Consider the following 22,742-nt stretch of genomic DNA (forward strand, 5'->3'; position numbering starts at 1 on the left):
TCTTTGCTATAATTTCTATGTTGAGTTTGTTTTCAACACCCATTAACTCTATAGGTCGATTTTATAATTGTTTTTTTTGTGTTATTCTCTTTAGTTTTGGCCTTTGGTTTCCTCTTTGGAATTGTTGTACATATCATTGGAATCCAGAGCCCTGAACCCTGATAGACAGCGTTGGGGAAGGGGGTCTGATACCAGTCAGGAGGGTCCAATGACTCGATAGACTTCATGGACTCTGTAGAGGAAGTAGAAGAGGCCCTCTTGGTAGAGTCATTCGCCTTCCTAACCACATGCTATTTCAATTGCACCAGATTTAGTGATGTATAAGTTACCTGTATTAGCGGATAAGTCAGTTGCCAATTGGAGTGACACATTAGCATTAAGAAATGAATTGTAATTTTTGTATTTATTGATGTACATGTGGGATTTTTAGACTAAGGTGGGGATTTGGCATTTAGCATTACCCACCTCCATCCCCCTCCCGGCAAATATATAAATGAATATATATATATATATATATATATATATATATATATATACACAAAGAATTAAGTTAAGCACCCCCCCCGTTTTTTTACAACCTTGCACATTACAAGTTTGTTGTCGTCAAAACAGTGTAATATACCCATGATATTAGTAGTGTAATAATGTTGCTTCTGGGACACCGCCGTTTAACATGGGAAATCCCTATCTAATGTCATTTACCCCCTTGTCTTTTTCAAAAATCATAAACACCTCTATTTCTCCCACCCTCATCTTTATGAACCTTTTGTCTGTAGTACCTATCCTTAATGTTGTTCATTAGACCACTCAAACACTACAAATATTTGTTTTCTCTTATAGACCTATCATCCTTCTTCTACATATCATCTGGCAGATTAATCTTTGACCCACTCAAACATTGACCCATTCACTTCCATATTAATTTTTCCCCTCCCTCATTGCCCCTAAACACCTATATTTCTCTCACCCTGTTCTTTACGAACCTTCTAACCTTTTGACATGTTATCCTTATTCATTAGACCACTTAAACACCTGTGATCCTTCTGACCTTATGGACCTTTTAACCTTTTACTCTTAATATCATCTGGTGAATATGGCCCACTCAAACAACGACCCTACAAATATTTGTTTATGCGTGGGAAATAATTTAATTCTCCTCCAACTTCCATCACCATACTCAAACCTTTTTTTATTAATTCTTCGCTTTTGAGAAATGACGTTGTTTCAATGACTTGGATAACTTCCCAGAAAGATTTCATTGTCTTATTTCCTGTTATTCACACACGCTCAGGGCTTCCCCGAAATGACTGCATGTCGTCATTTCAAGAAAATACATTTTGTTCATTATAAAAGAACGTGTTCAATTCAATTTTGATCATTGGGGATCGACATGTCTTACTACTCCATCCTTTACTCTGATAAAGAAGAAGAATACTCACCAAGGTAAGTTTCATTTAAAATTAAAGTGTTTAAAGCTTTGTATGGGATTAATTATACAACAAATGACTTAATATTCCTTTATCTTTACAGCAATGCGAATATCCTGGCAGAACTTCAAACTGGTTGGAATGAAAATACTGCAGAATCTCAAGAGTTGCAAAACGAAATGAACTTGAACAACCTGCCTGTTTCACCATTCTTGGAAGATTCATATGCAAGGTAAGATACTAAATATTAATACATTTGTGTTAAACGACGCTGCCTTAGTGTGTGTGTGTGTGTGTGTGTTCGTGTGTGTATGTGTTTGTGTGTGTTCGTGTGTGTATGTGTGTGTGTATGTATCTGTGAATGTGTGTGTGTATGTGTATGTGTGTGTTCTTGTGTGTATGTATCTATGAATGTGTGTGTGTGTGTGTGTGTGTGTGTGTGTGTATGTGTGTGTGTGTATGTATCTGTGAATGTGTGTATGTGTTTGTGTGTGCGTTCGTGTGTGTATGTGTGTGTGTGTATGTATCTGTGAATGTGTGTGTGTATGTGTATGTGTGAATGTGTATGTGTGTGTATGTGTGTGTATGTGTGTGTGCGTGTGTGTGATGTTTTGTCAAGCTTACTTCAACATAGTAATTTCTCCTTATTTTGTTTGCAGCCTTGAAGACCAAAGCTTGGAGTGGGACGATTTTGATTTTCCAAAGAGTGGTTATTTCCCGTCAACATGTGGTACCCTAAATTTTCAACTCGACCACTTGAACACAAAGCTCGATTTTTTAGAGGTATGTATCCCAATATCCTCATATCCTTGTGTGTGTGTGTGTGTGTGTATGTGTGTGTGTGTGTGTATGTGTGTATGTGTGTATGTGTGTGTGTGTGTGTGTGTAATATTTTCTCTCCCCTCTTGTCCTCTTGCCTTTGACAGAAAGAGATTCCAAACCTGAAGATATCTGCTGCTGTTGAAACTACCTTTGTCTTATGTTGGGAAGAGATTGATGATTTGTGCTGGGAAGAAGTTGAATGTATAATACCTCAAGGAAAATGTTTTTGTAATATGAAGCTTTTGTTTAAAATATTATTTATATATATATGCTTTGTCCAGAATTATTTAATTATTAATTACAAGAAAAGAATAAAGGTTAGAAGGAAGGGGGTGCGTTCCCCCACCCTTGATTTCCCCCATCCCACCCCTCCCCTCCCCTTGTGTGTGTGGGGAAGGTGGGGGTGGGATGAGGGGGGATCAAGGGTGGGGGACGCACTGGGGGTGGGGGATGATGGGTGTGGTCTGTGTGGGCGGGGTCTGTGTGGGCGGGGTCTGTGTGGGCGGGGTCTGTGTGGGCGGGGTCTGTGTGGGCGTGGTCTGTGTGGGTGTGGCTTATGATTTTAATTTATTTAAATTTTTTTTTATTACCACTAATTAAATTAGCTAATCTGGGTGGGGTGAATAGAAATGTTGTTTAATGAATTATTAGCTTTGTTTTTTGTAATTCTTGCGAGTAAAATGAACCCAAGATTTCCTCTCCATTTAAATCATATAATTTGTAGGTCCAAGGGACTGTATCCATTACATCAATGATTTTAAATAATTCACGAGTCCATTTTTGTGTATAACCTTTCTCAAAATGGCTTTTCCATTTGTATATCCTTACCATATCACCAACTTTGAACTTGGGCTTTCTCAAATTAATCTCCTTTTCATATTCTAATTTTGTAAATGTTTCTGATGGTTTTGATTTTGTTGATGAATGAACTGTATTGTTGTAATCATCTACAATATCCTGAATTAAATACACCCATTTTTGAGAACCGAGTTCTGTGAATTTTTTATATAATTTCTCTTTCAAAGTACGATTAAAACGCTCAATAACAACTGCCTTTCCTTCATTAAAGGTGCTGTATAATTTAATACCCTTCCCCTTAAGAAATTTCATGAATATTTTGTTATAGAACTCTGTTCCCTCATCAGTCCATAACTTCTTTGGTTTCCTTTTATCCCGATCAAATATTAGCTTAAAGGCTAACATTAAAGTATCACCCCTTTTATTTTTTAAAGGGACAACCCAGGCAAATCTACTCCTCAAATCAATAACGGTTAAAGCATACCTGTATCCCCTGTCATTATTCAATTCAATTAAATCAGCGGACCATATGTGGTCGGTGTATTTAGAATAAACCTTCCTTCTTTTAAACTTTGTGATTATAGGTTTGTGTAATTCTTCAGCCAAAAGCTCCTCAGGCTTGATGACATCATTAGAGCCTAATAGTTTTTTGAGGAATAACCAAGACCAAGTTTCAATTTAGCATTTATCAAATTTCTCACAATAAACCTATCAACTTTCTCTCTCAACGTTGGATTTTGTATCAAAGACAAATTATACAACATTTCGCTGTCGGCTTTATGTTTTTCAGTCAACGTAGTGGTTTTCCCATAAGCAATATCATGCTTCATACACACTTCGTCAACCCTATTTGTAGGTTTAGACCAAGGTTTAGGATTGTCAGCCTCATCTAATCTTTTATCCAAGTTTGTTCCTGGACCACAGAAAGAATACCCTGGAAGGTGTAATTCCCCTGGAATTCCAGTTGTTGTAAATTTACTTCCTGACAGAAACTTTTGTATGTCTCCTCCTCTTTTAGGAGAGATGAATTGGCACTTTTTAGAGCCACATACTTGACATATTCCTTTTTGATAAACTCTATTATTTTTAGCTTTAACATAAGAGATATTTTTAGATTTAGTTTTCTTTTTACATTTGAGACAATAACTCATATTTATTTATCAGAAAAATTCCGACAGAGTATCAAAACCTTTTTGGTTTTCAACATATACATTTCAATCTTTATTTTTAAAACATAAAGAATCCTAAGGAATGCCTTCACTCTCTCCTCCATTTATTTACAAATAAAAACTAACTAAAGTCAATGACACCAACATCATCAATCACATAATCTTTTCCTTCTTCTTCTTCTTCTTCTTCACCACTTTCTCGTTTAAATCTCCTCCCTGAAATTGAAGACATTGACGTTCTTATTTTTGAAACTATTATCTTCATAAGAGTTGTTAATTCTTTAATTTCCTCTTCGGTGCGTTGAGATTGATTTATTTGCTTTAATACACTCAATCTTTTATGAATCTCAATGATTTCCCTCTCTCTTTGCTCCCTCTCCTCCTCCTCCATTTTCTCCCTCTCCTCCTTCTCCTTTTTCTCCCTTTTCTCCCTTTCCTCCTTCTCCCTTTTCTCCCTTTCCTCCTTCTCCTTTTTCTCCCTCTCCTCCTTCTCCTCCTTTTTCTCCCTCTCCTCCTTCTCCTTTTTCTCTCTTTCCTCCTTCTCTTCTTCAACTCCTTCCTCATCCCTTGCTACCCTTGAGTTTGAACCCCAAAGAATATTATACATATACTCATCTGGATTTTGAGATATTCTTGTATCTATAATTATTTTTCTCATAATAGGATACCAATAAGATTTGTTGACGATTTCTAAAAGAGTTTTATATTTCATAACTTTGAGAAGTTCATTTTTATTTAATATTTTAAACAAGTCTCTATTTGTGGGTTTAACAATATCAGTATAAGGCCAGTTTTTAATGACAAAATTCCCATGTATATGCTCCAAATCATAAGGTATGTAATACCGAGCACCCTTTTCTTGTAGGTATCCTTGAATACAAAAATTATAATTCTCTTGTAGTCTTCTTCCTGCCATTTATGTATCAGAAATATATGTGAGATTAATATTATGACAGGTAATACCACCCCATCTTCCCACTACCAAATTGGTTTGTATTCCTCGGCTTTCTATCCTTATCTCATTACCTTCCTTCTTTGTCATGCGAACCATCGCTATACTATCATATATTTTTCTTTTCTTAAAATCACGTATTTGTTGTTTACTAATTGTACTTCCACATAAATCCTTATCCTCACCAAGTGGATAATATTCTTCTTTACGAGACTGATTTAAATCATGTAGGTCTTCTATGTTTATTGAAAAAGACCAATTATACCCTAAATCAGGCATATCATACCCCCATTTATTAATTCGCATATTAACTAAATGTCCATCTTTATAAAATTCAATTGTAAGCAGGTAGTTAAATTCAATGAGGAAAGGTGTATGGTCAGTATAACCAGGTGTTGTGGTTGTAAATTTTACTTCTTTCACAAAACGTGCTGTTTTCTTTAAAAATATATATTGTGATAAATCACTTAATCTAATTAAGTCATTCGCATCTGTAGGGTTTGGATAATTGATTAATTTATAAGTATTCTTCATATTAATATTTTTACTTACACTATATTTTTGTCGTTCAGCCTGTGCCTTTGTATAATAATTTGATAAATCAATATCCTGAGAGGATTTTCCAAAGATAGAACCATCTTTTCCAACATAAGTCATTTATATTAGATTAAAAATGATATCATAAAAATTTTCATTATTGTTGAGTTGAAATAATACATATAAACATAATTGACCACAACATTTAGAATTAATTTCTTGAACTTGAAATGTTTGATAAACACCATTCTGTAAGAATTGTATTACTTCAACAGGTGGTGGCATACCATAACTATCAAAATAATATTTATCCTGACTATTATGAATACAAACCCAATGAGAACCATTCTGTGTGTCTAAATTCATAATAATATTCTTTGTATTCTTATTTATATGTATTAATTCATCTCTCATACAAATAACCACATTATCAATTTTTAGTGTTTTACAATACTTAGCTAGTTCTATATTTGACGTTGTATTCTTTCCAAATTGTTTAAACCATTTATCCATTTATTTATGAGAAAGATACAATCCATTACCCCGTTTAGTTAGTTTAACACCCGCTTGAGCGATAGAGGAAAGCATATCTCCAACCAACAATCTAGCTTTATCAGGTAGACTTTCAAGTTTTTGAGCAAAATCTACAATTACACCACTTCCACTAATTTGTTTCTCCAACTCCTTGTTATGTCTTTCCAATTCTTTTTGAGCTTTTAGTTGTGCCTTCCTTTCGTTAGCAGTTTTTACCGCTGCTGAAATACCACCAGTCAATGCTCCCGCCGCACTTAAACCAGCAAATAAAGGAATTAGAAACGGGAGAAATCCTCCTCTTGACTCGTCTATTGAATATTTCTTTAACATAGGTTTCGTCATTTTAATTTTAAGTGATCCAACATCATTTAGTGTTTTTACTTGTGTGTGTGTGAGTAAAACATCAATTCTTACAGCTCCTTTTCTTTGAATTGTATTAACATTAATAATACAAGGCTTTTGATTTTGAATACAAGATGTTAATTTATTAAGATTGATTTGATTAACATATACCCCAACCATTTATTTATGAGAAAAAACCTATGTGATATTAATCATAACACCATTATCTGTATTAATCTGTAATTCTGTTTCCTCCAAAAGCAAACAATATGCATTAACCTCTTCACTCTCCCCTCTTTCAATGTATAGAGAAGTATCCACTCGATTAGACTTTATAGTTTCCTTTTGAGAACTCAGGTCAATTGTGTAGATTGTATAAAGTTTTTGAAACGCAACCATATCCAAAATAGGATCATTATTACCATTACTTTCACACACCTTTTGGTAGGACTTGTAGGCTTCCGCATAATCATTTTTTTCCCAATCAATTTCCAATCTATCTCGCGGATAAAATGTGCCATCAAGAGAAACCCGAAGTTGTTTCACCTTAGCATTATCACTCAGCGCATTATTCTTATTAGTACCGTCCTCTCCATCTGGTTTTTTAAAAATGAGCCAGAGGTATCGTGGCTTTCCTTGAAGAACACCCAAATTCCAAGTGTAGGTAGTGTGTTCCAGTTTAACGTGTTGACATCTTCTTTTAAGGTATGATACATTTAGCGGTTTCTTTGAGTTAAGTCTTCTATTTAACATCTCTTCCGTTTTAAGATTAGGAGTATATTCACTGATATACCAACACAAATCATTAATAACAAATTTATTATTTTCTCCAAAAGCATTTTCAACCCCAAAAAGCAATCTATTTACATTATCATTCCTTTGTAGTTGAAATCTAATTTTAAGCCCATACAAAACTTTATCATAATCACAAAATCCAAATATACCTTTCAGAGGTACTGCTACGGTAAAACTATTCTCAGCTTTTGCGTCATCATTATACATTGACTTCCTTTGACTATAACCAGGGTCTGCGTTTGTACCCGTTGACATATCAGGAATAAAACCTTCAACAGCTCCCTTACCCATTCTATCACTAAACGAATATAGTGTAAATTTCATCATTTCAGATGTAGCAGAGACATAATCAACCGCTTCAACCTCTTGTGTTCCAATATACAGGCGGACACTGTCAAACATTTTCCAGAAGAAATCATTTACGAGTGTAGCATTAGTATTATTCGCAGCCTTAGTGAATTTAAATTTACACAGCAAGAAACTATCAGCTAGATTCAAGTAAGTTTGTTGATTATTTATTTCAAAACTTTTTGTTCCGTTTGAATTCCAGTCTGTTCCTGTTATAGCATTTACCTTAAAATAGTCTTCCTTTTTAGTGGAGTTTGAAATGATAATCGTATCATCCAAATCATAGATACTATCAATCGCTTCCATACTTGTATTTATATAGCATTAAAATTGTTGAAACCCTGACCCAAGTATTTTAATGATTTTTTGTCGTTCTTGTGAAGATAGTTGAGTTTTACCTTTTTTTATTTCTTTGATTGCTTGTAATTTATGAGACTCCTTTTGAGCATCTTTTATACTCTTTATAGCACCCGCAACGGAGCCCACGGCAGAAGCAGTTGAATCAATTAGGTCTTTATGTTTAAGGATGGTTGAACCAATACCCATTAGAGTATCAATTATCCCATCTCCTTTATTTCGAAATTGATGACCTACACCTCGTTGTCTCTTAGGTTTATAGTATCCTCTACCCACATACCTTGTATAGTCTGGTGAAAGGAACATGCCCTCCCCTGTAATTATTTTATATTTTCCCAACTCGTGTTTTCTCACAATAACCATTATTTATTTATTGAAAAACTTCACGTAGGTGAATTCTGATGGATATAATTTCATCATTAAAGGATATCATACGATTATCTTGGTCGGTTATCCTAAAACTTACTCTGTATATGGTTTTTCCTGACACAGGTAAATAGACAAGATTTTTTGGTTCCATATTAAATTTATAACCAATCGGGGTTGAGTATGCACTGAATGAAAATATTGTATTTGTTCTTATTCCATCGTTATAAGCACCATCAATCAAATCACAATGAATTAATACTGAATTTATACCGGAGGATATTTGGATAACATTATCACTGTAAAACGTCCCGTTAGTTTCAATCTTTTTTGAAGAGAAACCCAATAGCTCTCTAAACGAATTTTCAATCGTGAAATCAACTTTATAATTATTTTTAAGTTTAATAGTTGATTTTGAAGTGTGTGTTTGAATATCTATTACAATATTTTTTGGTTCATCACCTTTTTCTTTCATAAGGCGAGAGACTTCTGAAGATATTTGAGAAATCTCGTAAGCTCCAGGTGAAACGGTTATAGTTTTATATCCACTTCCTGGATTATAACTAAACTTGTTGTTTTTCTCTGTGATATTAAAAAGGGTATTGTAAGTTTCCATTGACAACAAAGATGCCTCATATGAGGTAAGGGGGTCAAGTTGTAGTGGGTAAGGGAATGAAGCTGTGTAATCGCTCGTTGTGAAATTAAAACTAAGAATTGTGCTTCTCATCTTATTTAATATCTAATAAAATATCTTTGTATTGACATTTATTAATTATTTTCATGTTCATCAACTGATCTAAAATGGCTGAGGATTCATTAAAACAATTGTTGTTTCCAGCCTTCTTACTACCTAACAACAATAATAGCCTATTAACTAATTGTGATGGGTCATTTGGAAGAAAACTAACACCCGAACCAAGCTTACTTAAAGCATCAATAATATGTTTCTCCTTCTCATTCTTCTTACTTTTACCAGCAACAGAAACTCCATAATCAAGTGCATTTAGCAACTCAATATATACCCTATCTTCCTCTCTTTCCATATCAAGTGGTTCCTCAAAATATTTTGAACCGCTGAATCCGGGGTTTGTTAGAAGAAACATTAATCTTGGAGTTAATTTAACATTTGGTTGAGTAGAACTCAAGAACATCAATTCATCATTAAATATCAATACCTTTTCTTCCACAAGATGAAACACTGCTGGTTCTTCTGTTGGAATGAGACCTGCTCTGGTTTTTGAACCCGCCGAATATTCATTGTTTTGAAGAGCTTCCACAACATAATTAGGGGGTTGATTTACCTCCTCAAGTTTCCGAAATAATCCCTCGTCATCATATTCTAATTCACCAAGTTCTTGTTTTGTTATCTGACTAAAATCTTTGAGCATTTGAAGTTTTTTCGGAGTAAATTCTACCGTGGGAACTGTAGGTGAGTGTTGAGTTTTCAAAAGTGGTTTAAAGAATTTCTCTTGTTTTCTTTCAAAGGCTTCTTCACCAGTTAGTTTCTGTCTCCGTTTCTTCTTTATCTCTTCCTGTTGTTTAACAACTTTTGAAACTAATTGTTGATGTTCCTTAAACTTTCTTTCTCTTTCTTCGGTATTCATTTTCTGTATTTATTTATTGAAAAATATCATTTAGTATCTCATCTTGTTTCACAACAATATATTTATATTTTCCAATCGTGTGTTTCATATAATTTTCAAATTCTTTTTTACTACATAACGTAGAGCAATTATCTCTCCAAAAATTATTTACATCTATTGAATTTAACTTAAATAAAATAAAAGTATTGGCATTGTTTCTTATTGAGCGTCGAGGGAGTTGAAAATATGATTGACTAAGATATATACAATTACAAGAAGAATGTCTCCCTCTTGTATAGTAGCTATCCATTACTGTTTGGTTTCTCTCATTAACACAATCATCAAAGATGACGAGGTTCTTTTTTGATTTATCTAAATCTTGAGGTGAAGGTATATCATCCGTATTATCACTGAGAATACAAGTTATGGGTTTCGATTTTGATTTCTGTGTATCACAAAATAATTGTATTATATCTTCAATATTATAATCATTCAGTTTGTTTTGAAGTTTAAATAAACCGATAATGTCTTCCTTTTTAAGACCTGCATTAAAACCCTGTGAGAGTAGTTGATACTCGGGTTGAAAACTTGACTTTGTAAAAATTATTAAATTATCATAATCTAAAAAATTAGGACCAAGGAGCATCTTTAAAAGTAAACAGGTTTTCCCACATCCGCTTGAACCAACTATTAGACATCTCAATGAATTTGGAATGTTTTTATGGTTATTAAATTTTATCTTATTTTCCCAAACGGGTAAAAAATCATTCATTTATATATTTGGAAAACAAGTCATCCAACTTTTTTTGAGCTATTTTAGAAACTCTATATTTTATCCTGAGTTCTGGTTTAATTTCAAAATAATTCATTATTTTATTTATGTAGTATCTTGTATTAACATTTCCATTAAAATTATTTTGAATAATAAATATCATTAAACCCTTATACATTTCCTCAATACAAAGAGTCTCTTTCCTTGTAAGAAATGGTGTATTATCACCATAATGCTTAACATTCATCTCTCTTATTAATCTTGTAAAGTAATTCATTTTTGGTTCTAATTTAAAAGAGTTATATGTTTTTTTATATTTCTTATTATCATTAATTAGAATATAATCACAGAATAAACATTGTTTATATGAATCCTCATCATTAAGCCCCACTCTATCACAAGCCGGACAATTCTCTAATTTATCATATGGAGAGTCTGGAAATTCTAAATATCCTACAGAACTTATCATATTTATGTGGTAAATTTTTACTTAAACTAAACGCAAGTTTATTCATTAATAAATACAATGTTTCAAAGCACAAAAGACAAATTTCAATCAATCTCTACTTCGGTGGAAGATATAGAAAAATATGTCAAAGATGTTAAATTGAACAAAGATAAATATGGAAATTTTTGGGTAAAACCAGTTATGGAAAATAACATGAGCCCCTCTATTTCATTTAAAGGAAGAGCTCTAACTATACCTGGAAAGACATCCATTAAAGTAAATCTAACAAAAGTTTCTCCTCTACTCCTGGCAATTTATTCAAAGCTTGAAAAAGTGATTGACCACGATACTTTGAAAAAGAATGATAAGACCATTAATAATTCTAGAGGAGACATTTGTATTTTCTTTAATAATCCAAAGGGTGTAGATCTAAGTAAAATGAATGATGTTAATATTTCTGGTGAAATGTCATTTCGTTCTATGATAGTTAGAGATTATTTAAAGATAACTTTTGATATAAAAATTGTAGAGATTGAATCTGTTAATGAAAGAAAGTATATAGATATTGATGGGAATATTTTTCTTGCTAATTAAATATGAGTCAATACAGCAGTGAAGATTTTACTATTTCATTGAACTCGGACGATAGTGATGATAGTATTTCATTGAACTTGGACGATGGTGATGATAGTATTTCATTGAACACAGATGATAGTTATGATACTAATAGTTTGTGCTCAAATGATAGTTATGAGAGTAGCTTTATTGATGACTCTGAGTATGATTCTGAGTATTCATGTGATAGTTATGACTTAGATGATTCTGAGTGAAAAAGTGTTTTAGTTTAAACACAGCGATATATATAAAACGGAGCTGTAAAGCCCAAAAGTGTTTTCTTTTAAGCACAGTGATATATATAAAACACCACGTTTTCTCACGCTATAAATATGGTTTATTGTGATACTTGCGAGAAGGAAGTAAAATATTATAAACAACATATTCTCACCGCAAAACATACATACAACATTTTTAACAAACTTTCCCCTCTTCCACCTGAAACAAAACACTGTTCTACATGTAATAAAAATATCCTCAAGAAAGGCTTCAAAATACATCTTAAAACAAATCTACATTTATCAAATTTTATCACAACTAAAAACTCTGATGGAGCATTCAAAGGACATATTAAAATAAGAGTCTTTAACTTCAAACCTCCTGAACCAGAGTCTATAGTTGATGCTGTAGAAATAGTTAAACCTGCTGTTCAAACGTTGATTGAAAAAACACTAAAGGAAATGAAACCACTTAAATTTTATATGGGAGTAAAATTAGAAATGACAAAGGATGAAGGAGTTATAGATGCACCATACATGAGAACTGAGCCACACTTTATATCTTCATATCAAGATTTTAAAACATCAGGAGTCTATGATGAACTTATTAAACAAGAGCAAGATGTGGATAATTCAATCGTAGGAAGTGGATTCAATATAGGAAAAATTATTTACATAGACATTCATATTCTTAAATCAGATCCTCTAAAAGCTTCTTCTTACATTGATTTACCCAGTGTTATCAAAAATAGAAAAGCAGTTATCAATATCAAAAATAAAGACAATAAATGTTTTCTCTGGTCTATTTTAGCACACTTACATCCTCCACATTTTCATGATGAAAGAGTATCTCATTATAAAAAATATGAGAATACATTAAATACGAAAGATCTAAAGTTTCCGATGACTTTAAATGATATTCCTAAATTTGAAAAGATGAATAATTTATCAGTTAATGTTTATGGTCTAACAGAAACAAACAACATTCAGGTTTTAAAGCTTTCTGACAATTGTAAACAAACTCATATTAATCTTCTATATTTTAATTCAGACGAAAATTCACATTATACATACATCAAAGATATTGCTAAATTAATAAAACCACAAGTCTGTAAGAGAACAAATAAAATATATATTTGTTTGCGTTGTCTTAACTTCTTCAATTCACAAGAAAGATTAGATAAACATTCAAATTATTGTGGCGAACATAAATCAACGGTAATCAATATGCCTAAAGAAGGCTCAAAGATCACATTCAAAGATGAAAATAAAAAGATCAAACATCCATTTGTTATATATGCTGATTTTGAAAGTATTTTAGAAAAAATTGATACTGCTTCTCCAGATCCAAAAGAATCATACACAAATAAATATCAAAAACATACTCCTTGTGGTTTTTGTTATTATATCAAATCATCCGTTGGTGATAAATATAACAAGTTAGAGATGTATAGAGGCTCAAATACCCCAGAGGAGTTTGTGAAACGACTAGAAAAAGACTGTGTTCGATTAACCAAGATAATGAGAGAAACCAATAAACCAATGTCCTTAACAAGTAAAGAAAAAAGGGAATTTATAAAAAACAATGTCTGTCATATTTGTGAGGAGAAAATTGGTAAAGGTCTAAAGGTTAGAGACCATTGTCATCTCACTGGTAAATATAGAGGTCCGGCTCATCAAAGTTGTAATATTAATTATCAACTCCCCTCTTTCATTCCTGTCTTTCTTCATAACAACGCTCATTATGATACACATCTATTTATCAAGGAACTCTCAAAGACTTCTGGAAGTATCTCAGCAATTCCAAACACGGATCAGAAATACATTTCATTCACAAAAACAATTCACACATCTCCTATTACTCATATCAGATTTCTTGATACATTTAAATTCATGGCAAGTCCATTGGTTAACTTGGTTCAAAATCTAAAAGAGTTTCCATGTCTTTCAGAGTATTTTTTAGATAAAGATTTTCTAACACAAAAGGGAATTTACCCCTATGACTATATGGACTCATTTGAGAGATTCAATGAAACACAACTTCCTTCAAAAGAAAATTTCTATAACAAATTAAATAATAGTCATATATCTGATAAAGATTATGTACACGCACAAAATGTTTGGGAAAAATATAACATCAAGAATCTTGGCGAGTATCACGATTTGTATCTCAAAACTGATGTGCTTTTATTGGCCGATGTATTTGAAGCCTTTAGATCTGTTTGTCGCACTGGATATGGATTGGATCCTGCTCACTACTACACAGCACCTGGATTGGCCTGGAGTGCGATGTTGAAAATGACAAAACAAGATTTGGATTTGATAACCGATGTTGATATGCTTTTGATGATTGAAAAGGCAAAAAGAGGTGGAATTTCACAAGTCTGCTCGAGTAGATACGCAAAAGCAAATAACAAATATCTTCCAAATTATGATCCAACGAAAGAGAGTTCTTACTTGATGTACTATGACGCGAACAACCTGTATGGCTGGGCAATGTCTCAGGCTCTTCCTTATGGAAAACTTAGATGGGTAAAGGAAAAAGACTACAAAAACGTTTTACAAGATGTATGTATCTCTACACAAAAAGAATTGGATGAAGAAAAAGTTGGTTATTATTTTGAAATTGATTTAAAATATCCAGAGGAACTCCATAACCTACACAAAGATCTCCCATTTGCTTGTGAGAAAGCAAGTCCAAAGAAAGAATGGTTGAGTGATTATCAACGATCGTTTGATATAGGTGAATCAACAGAAAAATTACTTACTACATTATATAACAAGAAAAATTATGTTCTACACCAAAGAAATTTGCGACAATATTTATCAAAAGGTCTAAGAGTAGAGAAGATCCATAGGGTTCTAAAGTTCAATCAAAGTCATTGGTTAAAGGGGTACATTGATTTTAATACACAAAGAAGAACAGAGTCAAAAACAGATTTTGAGAAAGACTTTTATAAATTGATGAATAATGCGGTCTTTGGTAAGACTATGGAGAATGTGAGGAAAAGACAAAATATCAGACTATCAACATCTTGGGAACAAGCATCAAAATTAATTAATAGACCGAGTTTTACTCGAGCTGAGGTCTTTACTGAGAACTTTTGTGCGATCCATTTGATTAAAGAGAGTATTGAAATGAACAAACCTATTTATATTGGAACAACAATTCTTGATTTATCAAAGTCATTAATGTATGATTACTTTTATAATAACTTGAGGAAGAAATATCAAAATGATGTTAATCTACTTTATATGGATACAGATAGTTTTATTTTGAAAATTAATACCAACGATGTTTATTCAGACATGAAAAGAGACATTAATATCTATGACACGAGTAATTACAGTCCAGAGAGTGAGTTGTTCTCTTCTAAAAATAAAAAGGTGATTGGAAAGTTCAAGGATGAATTAGGAGGAAATGTTATGAGTGAATTTGTGGGATTGAGGTCAAAGGCTTATGCTTATAAATACATTGTGAATAACGTTGAAAAGACTGATAAGAAGTTAAAAGGTGTAAAGAAAAATGTTATTAAAGAAACAATAAACTTTAAGGATTATTATAACTGTTTAACAACAAAGAAAGAAGAGTTTAGAAAGATTAATGGAATAAGAAGTTATAAACATCAATTATATTCAGAAGAGATAAATAAGAAAGCATTGGGGGCTTTTGATGATAAGAGGTTTATTTTAGAAAATGGAATTGATAGTCTCCCTTATGGTTATATAAGTATATAAGTGATAAGATATATATATAAGTGATAAGATATATATAAGTGATAAGATATATATAAGTGATAAGTTAAAAAGGGGGGGGGGTTGGGGATTTTAACGGGCTACCGCCGCCTTTTTTACTATTATATAAATGATAGAACCAAGTATCAACCAGACTAAAGAGTGGAGGTGTAATCAACCTTGGTATATAAATGGAAAACATAATGAATGTGAAAAATATCAAATAGGTATAATTGAAAAGGCAACTGGTAAAAAAGTTCACAAAACAAATAAGAGAATTAATTTAAATACCGGTGAATTGGGTAAAAAAGATGGAAATATTTTTGAGTGGACGGAAAACTTTGATGGTTGTCAGGAAAATATATACTTTAATTTAAAAATGGTATGTGGCACTGGAGGCGCTCAAGCAAGAACATTGAGGGAGGTTTACCATTTTATCTTAGCTCAGTTAAAATATCTTAATAAAGAACCAAACTCAAACATATTTTTTGTTAATATATTAGATGGTGAAGAGAGTTGTAGGAGAATTAAATTATTTCCCACGCATAAACAAATATTTGTAGGGTCGTTGTTTGAGTGGGCCATATTCACCAGATGATATTAAGAGTAAAAGGTTAAAAGGTCCATAAGGTCAGAAGGATCACAGGTGTTTAAGTGGTCTAATGAATAAGGATAACATGTCAAAAGGTTAGAAGGTTCGTAAAGAACAGGGTGAGAGAAATATAGGTGTTTAGGGGCAATGAGGGAGGGGAAAAATTAATATGGAAGTGAATGGGTCAATGTTTGAGTGGGTCAAAGATTAATCTGCCAGATGATATGTAGAAGAAGGATGATAGGTCTATAAGAGAAAACAAATATTTGTAGTGTTTGAGTGGTCTAATGAACAACATTAAGGATAGGTACTACAGACAAAAGGTTCATAAAGATGAGGGTGGGAGAAATAGAGGTGTTTATGATTTTTGAAAAAGACAAGGGGGTAAATGACATTAGATAGGGATTTCCCATGTTAAACGGCGGTGTCCCAGAAGCAACATTATTACACTACTGATATTGCTATATTTTCTGGAGAAGTGATATTATGGTCACATAAAAACATAACAATCATGCCGTTTTCAATATTTTATTCTGAATAATTTAAGGTGAAATTTTTTGGGAATTTTAGGCATATTTTCACCTCAATTTAAGTATGGAGCTATAGGTCCATCACGGACAGTGTGGATGACGTTTATGTTTTCTAACGTACAGTCATTGTTCTGAGAAGACCTCTAGCGATCTTTGCGTCAATAACGTGTGTAGGACCCACGTGATCGGATCACTGACTCAGCCCTACGCCTCATAGACCCTGTAAGCCGTCGTATGCGTTGCTGTGGCAGGTTGTTCCATTCCCGATGTAATGCACGTTCCAATTCATCCAGATTGGCTATTGGAGGGACCATCTTCGCAATTTGTCGTCCCAACATGTCCCAAACGTGCTCGAGGGGGTTCAACCTGCCACAGCAACGCATACGACGGCTGACAGGGTCTATGAGACGTAGGGCTGAGTCAGTGATCTGATCACGTGGGTCCTACACACGTTATTGACGCAAAGATCGCTAGAGGTCTTCTCAGAACAATGACTGTACGTTAGAAAACATAAACGTCATCCACACTGTCCGTGATGGACCTATAGCTCCATACTTAAATTGAGGTGAAAATATGCCTAAAATTCCCAAAAAATTTCACCTTAAATTATTCAGAATAAAATATTGAAAACGGCATGATTGTTATGTTTTTATGTGACCATAATATCACTTCTCCAGAAAATATAGCAATATCATGGGTATATTACACTGTTTTGACGACAACAAACTTGTAATGTGCGAGGTTGTAAAAAAACGGGGGGGGGTGCTTAACTTAATTCTTTGTGTATATATATATATATATATATACAGTGGAACCTTGACTTACGAGTGCCCCAACTTACGAGTTTTTCGAGATACGAGCCGTCACTCTGGCAGTTTATTGCTTTGAGATGCGAGCCGAGATCCGAGTTACGAGCTTTCGCCACCCGGTCACGTGGTTATCTTGCCGTGCACGTACAGTATCTCTGTCGTAGTATAGCGCTGCATTTTAGATTTCGCATTTCGGTTATTTTGAGTTTACGCCGCCAGGTGGGCTCCGGTCACGTGGTTATCTTGACGTGCACGTACAGTATCTCTGTCGTATAGCGCTAATGATATATAACGCCGCCGATAATGATATGATAATTTATGATAATCTATGCAGCACGACGTGGTCCTCACGTCACACAAGGCGCCTTTGCCGGCGCAAAACGGCTCTCTCAGGGTCAAACTCGGTATCGTTTTGAGCGCACGGTTCAGACCTTCAAGAAAAAGTTTATTTTGTAAAAATCGAGCCACGCGTTCAAAAGATATGACCGGTTTTGTTCGCCGGCACGTCGGCGCTCGAATCGAATCGAGTTAAAACGAACACTGCCGTTGTCGGGTCCGTCTGAGACAACCACCGGGCCTAGAACGCTGGGACCGGTCTCGTTGGATAGGCCTGGATCAGATCTCGAAACGCTGGAAGCTGCACCTCTCTGTGATAATCTTGTGGACCATGACAAGAGATCGTGCGACACGTGGTTATCATGCCGTGCAAGTACAGTATCTCTGCCGTCAACTTGTTCAGAGTGCCGGCGATAGCTCGCCTTCTCTTTGTGGAAAACACGGTGAGATCCTTAACATCCAACAACTAATGGGACGCAAACGGGGCGCCCAGTTTAGCGGTACACACATTGATGAATCACCCTGCCTGTGATTCACCCATGACAGGTTATAGCTGGGTCGGGATTCAAACCCAGGCTGGACAGTTTAGACTTTAGAGTCAAGTGTGCGTACCTCCAGTCCAGGCCATCCTGCCAACTTGTATGCTGCATACAGGTGAAATATAAAGCGCGAGATATTTTTATATATACTGTATATTAAAAAAAAAATTGGTGTGGTTTTTGGCGGGCTGGAACGGATTAATAGCATTTCAATGCATTTCAATGGGGAAATTTGATTTGAGATACGAGCAATTTGACTTACGAGCTCGGTCACGGAACGGATTAAACTCGTAAGTCAAGGTTCCACTGTATATATATATATATATATACATATACATATATAAGAAACAGGAAGTAAATTCCTGCGTGGGGCTAGTGTGAAAAAATTCTGACTCAACCCAGGACTCGAACCTAGGAACTCATCACTTACACAGAACTCCTTTTTTCAAAGCTGTCCATGCGCTCACCCTTTTGAAGTTAAGTAATTTTTCTAAATTGTGTTTTTGTCGAAACTGTATCTATCATTCGGTGTGTGTACCTATAGTGTGTCTTTAGTAAGATTCTCGTTGATAATCTTTCATACATGTATACAAAATCGTCGGTTAATTCGTGTCGCGTATTCTGAGGCCGAGTAGGCTAACGTGTCCGACCTTGAGGATTTGTTTTTCTCTCAGCGGTTCGTCGATTGTGCTGCAATAACTTTCGTTCTCTGTTTTTGTCCCAGTCTTTCACCCCATACTTCCTTGTTTAAAATCTCAACTCAAAAAAAAACAAACCAAAATTTTTTTTCCCTTCTCTGCTCTTATTCGTTTATTCGTTGTTCTTATTTGTTCGTTCGTTCTTCAATCACGTTGTTCGTGATCACGTGATCACGTCGTTAAAAATGTTTAAACTTTCCCCTGAAGAACTGTATTCTGTCATATATTATAACACCTTTACTTCTTCTTCTTCTATAAAAGGATGCTTTCGACTTGCTCACCAAATCTATTCATTCCAAAAAAAAATTCCATCTCTTACAGTTCCTCTTTTCTGCATTCCCAAAACTCTACTGCACTCCACCCCTCCTTCAGCGTCCTCAAACGTATTTTTGACTCGAAGGTCTCAAGAAACTCATTTTGCAATAATTGTTCGTTTCCCATTAATCGTACACTTTTCAAAATCCAATCTCACCCCTCCCCTCCAAAACTTCCCCATCACCCCTCCCCTCCAAAACTTCCCCATCACCCCTCCCTTCCAAATCTACCCCCTTGCCCCTCCCCTCCAAATCTTCCCCAACACCCATCTCTTTCAAATATTCCCCCTTGCCCCTCCCCTCCAAATCTTCCCCATCACCCATCCCTTTCAAATCTTTCGCCTTGCCCCACCCCTCCAAATCTTCCCCATCACCCCTTCCCTCCAAAATTTCCCCATCACCCCTCCCCTCCAAAACTTCCTCATCACCCCTCCCCTCCAAATCTACCCCTTGCCCCTCCCCTCCAAATCTTCCCCATCACCCATCCCTTTCATATCTCCCCCCTTTCCCCTTACCTCCTAAACTCCCCCCACACCCCTCCCCTCCGAGACTCTCCCTCACTCCTCCCCTCCAAGACTCCCCTCTCACCCCTCCTCCTCAAAGCGTCCTCCCCACTTCTTCCCCCTTCCAACTTTCACCTTTATCTCCCCCAACCTTCTTCCTCGCTCTTCCCCTCCTCAAATAACACCTCACTGTGCCTCACCCAATCACCATCAAACCTTTTGTCTGCCCCATTCCTCCCTTTCTCCAAGCTATTCCGAAATCTCTGACACACCTTCAACAGCTCTCCCTACCACTTCCTCCTCTTCCACATCTTACCCTACACCTCCCCCCCCCCCCCCCCCTGTTCTGTATCCGATGCTCCCCCTTCCTCTTCATTAACGGTATGGACCTCAAACATCCGGGGCCTTCGCTCAAGCTTGACTGATCTCTACATACAGATTGCTTCTGACAAACCAGACGTGATCTGCTTAACAGAAACTTTCCTCCTTCATGATGTCTCTGATGCCTTGGTATCTCTCCCAGGTTACTCCCTCCTCCGGTATGATAGACCTGAGCCTCGTCCTGGAGGTGGGGTTGCTCTCTTTCTAAAAAAAACTCTCTTCCTCACTCGCCCTGCACTGCCCTCTCTCCACCTCACCCCCAGGAATACCTTTTGGCTACGGCTTCCCCTTCGCTCGCACCTTTTGTTCATATGTGTGTTGTACCGTCCACCAAACAGTGATGACTCCATCTACATCTCGCTGTCTGATAATATGGACCAAATTCTATCCACCCATCCCAACTCTCTCTTCCTCATATGTGGTGATTTAAATTGTCACCATGCCAGTTGGCTGGGTGTGGGCACCTCTCTCACCAGCCATGGCTCTTCAGCCAAGGACTTCTGCGACTCACTGGGACTGACACAATCTGTCAATTTCCCGACCCGGATCTCAGTCAATGGAGCATCTTCTCTTGTGGACTTGGTTATGACTAACTTCCCTGAAAATGTCTGCTGCTCTTCTTCTGCTCCAATCGGCTCATCTGATCATGTGCTTGTTAAAGTGGACATCTCTCTGACCATTCCCAGAGAGCCTCCTCAGCATCGACGAGGCTGGCATTTCACTCAGGCCAACTGGCATGGTCTTCAAGCAGCCATCCATCATCTGGACTGGTCTCCCATCTCTACTGCCTCTGACATCAACTCACCCTGGGAATTCTTCCAAAGTAAATTGCTCTCTCTCATGCACAGATTTAGCCCATCTCGTCTTCAGTTGTCATACCCTTCCTCCCGTCCATGGTACACAGAATTTTGTGGTGAGGCTGTTGCCCAGAAACAACTTGCTTTCGTCTCCTGGAAAGCAAACCCAATGGAAAGAAATCTCATTTCCTTTCACAAAGCCCGAAACAAGTGTGTGTCCACCCTCAGGAGAGCCAGGAAAGAGCATCTCTCCGTTCTCAAGACCGAACTCTCTTATCTGTCTCCTTCTTCCAAATCCTGGTGGCGTCTGGTCAAATCTGTTTCTGGTGTTTGTTCCCCCTCCATCCCCTCCCTCACCTCAAATGGCTACATGGCTGACTCCGCACGTGAAAAAGCTGATTTGCCTCAACTCTGTGTTTGCCTCTAAATCTTGTGTCCCAACCCATCCCTCTCTGTACCCACCGTACCCAGTCGTACCCAGCTGCTCCTGGACTCTGTGTCCTTTCCTCCTGACAAGGTGGAAAAGTTTTGTCAACCCTTGACTCTGATTCTGCAACTGGACCTGACGGCATCAGCCCACGGGTCCTAAAATACTGTTCTTCCGCTCTTTCACTCCCTCTCTCTGTTCTCTTCACCCTCTCTTTTGCTCAAGGTCATCTGCCATCTGCTTGGAAATCAGCCAACATCACCGCTTTGCACAAAAAAGGTGCAAAAACAGATCCTAGCAACTACAGACCAATCAGCATTCTCCCAATTATCAGCAAAGTCATGGAATCCATCATTGCTTCGGATATGAAATCTTTCCTCTTCTCCAATGGCTTGATCTCTGATCATCAATTTGGTTTCAGACCTGGTCACTCTACTCTGGACATGCTGCTTCTGCTTTCTCAACAATGGATGGAGGTCCTCAATGCCAAACAGGAAATTAGAGCTGTCTCCCTTGACATATCACGTGCCTTCAATACGGTCTGGCACCCCGCGCTGCTCACCAAACTCTCCTCCTTTGGTATCCATGGAAATCTCCACGCATGGCTGGCGGACTTCCTCTCTAGTCGTAGTTAACGTGTGGCCCTGAATGGGTTTCTCTCATTTCCTCTTCCTGTTCAGGCTGGAGTTCCCCAAGGCAGTGTTCTGGGCCCTGTGCTTTTTCTGGTCTTCATCAATGATCTCTCTGACTCTCTTGAAAATCCTCTCTATCTCTTTGCTGATGACTCTACTCTCTGTCGCTCCATTCCTCATCCCACAGAACGGCAGTCTGCAGCCTCCTCACTCTCTGCAGACCTGGACAAAATCACAGACTGGGCGAACAAGTGGAACATGTCTTTCAATCCTGACAAATCTCACACTCTTACTATGTCTCTCCGAAAAGACCGACTGGACAACCCTCCCACCCACTTTCTGAATAATCCTCTCCAAGAAGTTCTG

General features: G+C 36.2%; 1 long non-coding RNA gene across 2 annotated transcripts; it reads left to right on the forward strand.

The window, feature by feature from the left end:
- Window positions 1–993: 993 nt before the first annotated feature.
- Window positions 994–3,234, forward strand: LOC144891697 (uncharacterized). 2 transcript variants are annotated; one of them, XR_013623039.1, is made up of 4 exons: window positions 994–1,443; window positions 1,531–1,659; window positions 2,087–2,210; window positions 2,354–3,234. It is a non-coding gene; the product is annotated as an uncharacterized LOC144891697 (long non-coding RNA). The 2 variants fall into 2 exon arrangements; XR_013623038.1 differs by having other exon boundaries at window positions 1,013–1,659.
- Window positions 3,235–22,742: the final 19,508 nt, after the last annotated feature.

The sequence above is a fragment of the Myxine glutinosa genome, chromosome 4 (genome assembly GCF_964187855.1).
Source record: "Myxine glutinosa chromosome 4, kmMyxGlut1.1, whole genome shotgun sequence".
NCBI lineage: Eukaryota > Metazoa > Chordata > Myxini > Myxiniformes > Myxinidae > Myxine > Myxine glutinosa.